At 46.9% G+C, this 6,919-nt stretch overlaps 1 pseudogene; it reads right to left on the bottom strand.

The window, feature by feature from the left end:
• Positions 1-168: 168 nt before the first annotated feature.
• LOC102977180 (protein Tob1-like) lies at positions 169-3,646 on the bottom strand (annotated as a pseudogene).
• Positions 3,647-6,919: the final 3,273 nt, after the last annotated feature.

Raw genomic sequence — 6,919 nt, 5'->3', positions numbered from 1 at the left:
GTGGGGAGGGGAACTTAGGCAGGGGTGGGGTTTAGGGTGGGGCAGGGCCTACGTGGGGTGACGTTTGAATGTAGGCCGGGGCCTAGGCTCAGGACCCATGCAGCTGGAGAAGGCCTTGGGGGCGGGGCTTAGCGCGGGCAACGTTCAAGTGTGGGGCGGGGCTTCTGCTTAGGACCTGCGTGGAAGGGGAGAGGCAGCCCGTGTGGAGTGTGGAGTTCCGGAGTTTGGAGGTAAGCCCTGGGTTGGGGGTGTGTGGGTGGGGTTTTGTCCAGCAGTTGGAGGGAGTCTCAGAGGGGGTCTCCGAGTGTAGAGGTGGGGCCCTGGGTGGGTGTGTAGGGGCGGGGCTTGGGCTCTGCACGGTACGAGAGAGGCTCCGAGGGCAGAGGATTAGGCCTAGGAGCCCAAGAGGCTCCCCAGTGCCTAAGTGGACAGGTAAAGCACTGCCGTGTTCCCTTCCTGTCCTCTGTGCCACCCCCTCTTGGTCTCCCCCAGGGTCTCCCCTGTCACCGCTTTTTTTTTTAATTTTAAAGAATTTTAATACAAACTTAATATGAACTATTTCAGTCCCTCTTAACATGTAAGACCCTGACTCAAAGTACTTTGAGTTATCATAGAAACCGTTATTTTCAAGTATTGCACAATATAGGTACAAAATTAATATTTATGATTACATATTCTTCCATAATATATAGCAAAAATCTTTAAACCTTTAACAGAAAATACATTTTTTTTGAAAAAGAAAATACTCATACATTTTAGTTCCACCACTAAAGGAATATCCTGTACACAATTTAGAATAGTTGATGTGGTTTTTTTTTTTTTTTTTTTTTTTTTTTGTGCTAGGCGGGCCTCTCACTGTTGTGGCCTCTCCCGTTGCGGGGCACTGGCTCCGGACGCGCAGGCTCAGCGACCATGGCTCACGGGCCCAGCCGCTCCGCGGCATGTGGGATCTTCCGGACCGGGGCACGAACCCGTGTCCCCTGCATCGGCAGGCGGACTCTCAACCACTGCGCCACCAGGGAAGCCCTAGTTGATGTTTTTAAGATGGCTATTTTACAATTTCAGTAAAAAAAATACAACATGAAGCTGCTACTGTCACAGATCACTGTAGTAAAAAGATATAAATGCAATACTATGTCGTAGAAACAATATATATGTAACCTCTGATATTTTACAAACTTTGTACTAAATTAAATTTTACAATTAGAAGAGACCAGTAAACCCACTTATTAGTGCCAATTTTTTATAAAAGAAAAAATCAGCCATGTCCTTGCTATATCTTAAATACTATAAGAGGCCATATCTGAGAGTATACTTTAAAATATACAGTCAGGGCTTTCCTGGTGGCGCAGTGGTTGAGAGTCCGCCTGCCGATGCAGGGGACACAGGTTCGCGCCCCGGTCCGGGAAGATCCCACATGCCGCGGAGCGGCTAGGCCCGTGAGCCATGGCCGCTGAGCCTGCGCGTCCGGAGCCTGTGCTCCGCAACGGGAGAGGCCGCAACAGTGAGAGGCCCACGTACTGCAAAAAAAAAAAAATAAATAAAATAAAATATACAGTCAGTATAAAATAACTTTGTGCTTGGTTCGCAGTGAAAAATGATGCATGTTTTATTTTTGTAACCAAGCTTGAATGTATCCTTACTATAAGCTTAAAAAAAAAAACTCAAGGAGGTTATAAAAAAAAAATCCCCCTTGGGCCTGAACATTTTAACTTGTACGATACATCTTTTCTTTTTTTTAGTTAGCTGTAACAGGCTGGAATGGCTGGTTAGAATACTGCATGTTATTTACTTTTTTAGATGATGTTGGAGGTAGGAGTTAATTAATTAATTTATTTATTTTTTCTGTGTTGGGTCTTAGTTTCTGTACGAGGACTTTCTCTAGTTGTGGCAAGCGGGGGCCACTCTTCATCGCGGTGCACGGGCCTCTCACTGTCGCGGCCTCTCGTTGCGGAGCACAGGCTCCAGACGCGCAGGCGCAGTAGTTGTGGCTCACGGGCCTAGTTGCTCCGCGGCATGTGGGATCCTCCCGGACCAGGGCTCGAACCCGTGTCCTCTGCATTAGCAGGCAGATAGATTCTCAACCACTGGGCCACCAGGGAAGCCCCTGCATGTTATTTAAGCTAAAATTCAAGCCATCTACAAAAGACTTCTCGTGGAGGCCTCCATAGGCTGCAAACACATCAAAGGCATTACTGTACTGGAGAGGACTGAGGTTAAGGGGGCTGTCACCTGGGAACATTCTATTGGTACTACTACCTCGACCCTGCATATTAGGAAAAATAAATTCCTTGGCATTAGGAGAAAGAGCGGAGGTGTTCTGCCGTTGCTGCTGCTGCGGTGGTGGTGAGCTGGGATGGCTGTTGCTATTGCTGTGGCTTCTGCTGGCTGCCCAGGCCAAGCCCAGGCCGAGAGTGCACGGAGGAAGAGATGGCCTTCCGCTTCAAGAGGTCATTCACGTTCAAGCCGAGGCTGATAGGGGAAGGTACGTGCAACCTTGTTGCTTCGGCCACTATTCTTCATTTTGGTAGAGCCGAACTTGGTGGCAGCAAAAGTGGCAGTGGTAAAGGTTAAAGGCTGAGTGGACCGGGGCATGAAGGGAGGGCTTACAGCAGCAGAGTGACCAAAGGGAGGAGATGGAGAGCTGGACGCTGATGAGGCTGGGTCACTTGTGGGCATAAAAACCGGGGCCTCTGGGTTAAAGCTGTTTTTGATCTCCTTTTCCAACTCACATCCATTTTCGTTATTATCATCCACATAAAACACCTTCACTGGTCCCTTTTCACCAGTTTGGTAGGAAACCTCAAATGGGTCGATCCAAACACAAGGATCCTACGGCAGATTGCCACGAACACCATCAGTGTCCAAACCACTCTCTTTGGAGGCTTGTTCAATCACTGGGTCCACTTTCTCCCCTACGTGTATACATCTAAACCCTGATCCTTTGTATGGCTTTTCAGGATACCAGTGCCCTTCATATTTCTTCTTAAGAAATCTTCCAAGCTCTTCACCAAAAATGTTGACACGTCTCCTGGGAAGGGGCTGCTTCCGCCACAGACCCGGCCGCTGGGCAGGGGCACGGGAGGGTAGGCGGTGGTGAGCCGGCCAGGCTGAGGGCACGCCGACGCCGCCAGGCGGAGGTTGCGGAGGACGAGGGCCTCAGGAGCTCGCCCCCTTCTGGCTTGGGGTGGCGAGGACGGGGTCAGGCAAGCGCGCTCGCTTCTCCGCACAGCCCGCTGTCCGGCCCAGCGTCCCCGTAGAGCGCCCACTCCGCGCCGGGCCAGGGCTTTGCTCCTTTTCCCCTACACTCATTCTTTAAAGACTAAACTTCTGGCCTCTGAGGAGGAAGAGGAAGGCGCTTTTTGTCTGACTGTGGGATCAAAGAAGGGATGTAGATGTTTAACTCGGTATATAATGTTCAACCAACAACAATTGCTTGGGTTACGGATTGGGTTCAAAGGCCCCCAACAAAACCTGACCAAGTGGTTTAGCAAGGTAAGTGCTGATTTTTAAAAAGAGTATAACACGAAGTCTAGTGGGAGTGATCCAGGCTGGTGCAGCAGCGGTGCACCCCATTTTCCTCTGTCTTTCTTTTCTGCCGTTCTCAGCACGTGACTTTCATGTTTCTGGCATCCTTCTGGGCACTTTGATCACTACTGGGCAGGAGGAATGGGGAAGGGCAAAGGGGAAAGCTCATGCCTACTCGGTTTGTCCCCTTAATTCAAGAAAGCATCCTTAGAAGTCGCCAAGCGGACTTTTCATTGGCCAGAAATGGGTCCCATGGCTGCCCCTAGTGGCAAGAGTCTCAGGGTGGAGTTTTTTTGTTTTTGTTTTTTTTTTCAGATGGCCTTTATTTAATTCAAAAAGGAGTTTTTATTTTTAACAGGGCACCCTGTATCCCTGAATAAAACCAAGTTCTCTGGGTAGGAAAGAAGGGTGACAGGATACTAGTTAGACAACCTGAAGCTACTGTCACCCCTGTCTCCCCACCTTTGGTAATTCCTGTGCTCCAAGTACGGAGCTTCTCAGGGCTTCACCTGAGTAAATTGATTCACCTCTAGGTAGATTGTAACTTCCTTTCATCTGCCGTTTGCTTTCCATCTTCCAAGGGGACCTCTTTTATCTGCCAGGGCCTTCTCTCCATTTCTCCCTGTCCTTGTGGCTAATATACTTTTTAACATCGTCTGTTATCATTTTAGTAGGATTTGGAAGGGAGAGATGACCAATTTGTGTGACTGATAACACCATTAAAAATCAGAGGTTGCCTAGAGCTCCAAGGAAGTGATTCTAAACACAGTGGCTCTTGGTTTTCTAGGAGGAGAGGAAGTGGAGGGCTCCCAGGGGGAGAGTGAGGAGGTGGGACCAGAGCAGGAGGAACCGGGAGTGGCAGGGTGGGGCGTGTTAGCAGGACAGAGGAAGGGATTGAAGGGGAGGGAGGGAAGGAGGAAGAGAAGAAGAAAGGAAGGAACAACTTACGTGTCCTGAAGGTTCAGGAGGAGGAGCCACCTGGCGCACCGCTTTACAACCCTCGTCTCTTCTAACCTCAGCCACTCCGCGGACAACCCAAGTCCCCCCTGGTCTTTGGCCGTAGTGGCCAGAGTGTGTCTGTTTCATCCTCTTGTCTATGGCTTCAGGTCCTCCCAGGGTCACTGGGTAGCAACTCCCCAGCTCCACCACTCTCAGCCACGTGGGGAAAAGGCTTTCCCACAGGTCCCACTGGGGGCAGAGTGGGAATCGGTGAGCTCCCTCCAGCCCTTCTGGGGTGTGCAGAAGTCTTGGGGGGGACTTCCCTAGCGGTCCAGTGGCTAAGACTCCGTGCTCCCAATGCAGGGGGCCTGGGTTCGATCCCTGCTCCGGGAACTAGGTCCCGCATGCCACAACTAAAGATCCTGCATGCCGCAATGAAGATTCCACACACAGCAATGAGATCCTGTGTGCCACAACTGAGAGCCGGCGCAGCCAAAAAAAAAAAAAAAACCAAAAATGTCTTGGGGCTTGCTGTCCCCCCTCCCCCCAGGACTTTCATACAAGAAATGGGACTCAGACCTCTCTTTTCTGAGATTCCCGAACTCATTTAGGAGTTCGAGTACCCCTGACTCCAGGAGATGAATTTGTTGAGAAACAGGTCATCAGGCAGTTTTTAGGACCTCCACATAAACATGTCCCAAGATTGTTCTTAGAAGATCTTAGATCCTGCTTTCTCCTCCTCCCTGCTGACCAGAGAATTTTTAATCAGTCAGGATGGGAAATGTGTGAGTGCAAATAGATTCTGCCTGCGGTTGGATTCCTAGAAATAGGTTTTATTTATATCTGGACTGTGGTTTTTAAACTCAAAAGCCAAAAATTTGAGGTCTGCAAGTCTCATTGGTAGTGCAGTCATGCTATAAAGAGAGATAGAGGAGAGGGAAAGAAGGCACATAAATTTATTCCACGCTGTACCGTTAAAAAAAATGATATAGAAGAGTTTAAAGTGAAAAGTAATAGTCTTCTGTCCCCCTGCCCCCGCCACTTTCTCCAGTCCCTGGCATTACTGCCAGGAGGCAAACCTTTAAAATTTTTTTAAATTTTACTGTATCTTTATTGAAGTGTAGTTGATTCAAAATATTATGCTAGTTTCAGGTGTACAGCAAAGTGATTCCATTATATATATATAATACATATATATGTAAATTCTTTTTCAGATTCTTTTCCATTATAGGTTATTGCAAGATATTGAATATAGTTTCCTGTGCTATGCAGTAGGACCTTGTTGTTTATCTATTTTATATCTGTTTTGTGTCTGTTAATCCCATACTCCTAATTTATCCCTCTCTCCCCTTCCCCCTTTGGTAACCATAAATTTGTTCTCCATGTCTGTGAGCTTGTTTCTGTTTTGTAAATAAGTTCACTTGTATTGTACTTTAGATTCCACATGTAAGTGATATATTTGCCTTTGTCTGACTTAGTTCACTTAGTATGATAATCTCTAGGTCCATCCAAGTTGCTGCAAATGGCATGATTTCATTCTTTTTTAATGGTTGACTAATATTCCATTCTATATGTATATACCACATTTTCTTTATCCATTGCTCTGTTGATGGACTTTAGGTTGCTTCCATGTCTTGGCTATTGTTAACAGTGCTGCAGTGAACATTGGGGGTATGTGTGTATCCTTTCGGACCATGTTTTTCTCTGGATATATGCCCAGGAGTGGGATTGCAGGATCATACAATAGGTAACTCTATTTTTAGTTTTCTAAGGCACCTCCATACTGTTCTCCACAGTGGCTATACCAATTTACATTCCCACCAACAGTGTAGGAGGGTTCCCCTTTCTCCACACCCTCTCCAGCATTTATTGTTTGTAGATTTTTTGATGATGGCCATTCTGACTGGTGTGAGGTGATATCGTATTATAGTTTTGATGTACATTTCTCTAATAATTAACGATGTTGAACATCTTTTCATGTGCCCCTTGGCCATCTGTATGTCTTTGGAGAAATGTCTATTTAGGTCTTCTGCCCATTTTTTGATTGGGTTGTTTGTTTCTATGATATTAAGCTGCATGAGCTGTTTGTAAATTTTGGAGATTAATCCCTTGTCAGTCTCATCGTTTGCAAATATTTTCTCCCATTCTGTGGGTTGTCTTTTTGGTTTGTTTATGGTTTCCTTTGCTGTGCAAAAGCTTTTGAGTTTAATTAGGTCCAATTTGGTTTTTTTTGTTTTTCCATTACTCTGGGAGACGGATCGAAAAAGACATTGCTGCAATTTATGTCAGAGAGTGTTCTGCCTTTGTTTTCCTCTAAGAGTTTTATAGTGTCCAGTCTTACATTTAGGTCTTTAATCCTTTTTTTTTTTTTTTTTTTTGCGGTATGCGGGCCTCTCACTGTTGTGGCCTCTCCCGTTGCGGAGCACAGGCTCTGGACGCACAGGCTCAGCGG

Source organism: Physeter macrocephalus, chromosome 16 (assembly GCF_002837175.3).
Source record: "Physeter macrocephalus isolate SW-GA chromosome 16, ASM283717v5, whole genome shotgun sequence".
NCBI classification, from domain to species: Eukaryota; Metazoa; Chordata; class Mammalia; order Artiodactyla; family Physeteridae; genus Physeter; species Physeter macrocephalus.
Note: the sequence above shows the minus strand (reverse complement) of the source record. Positions and strands in the feature narration are given on the sequence as shown.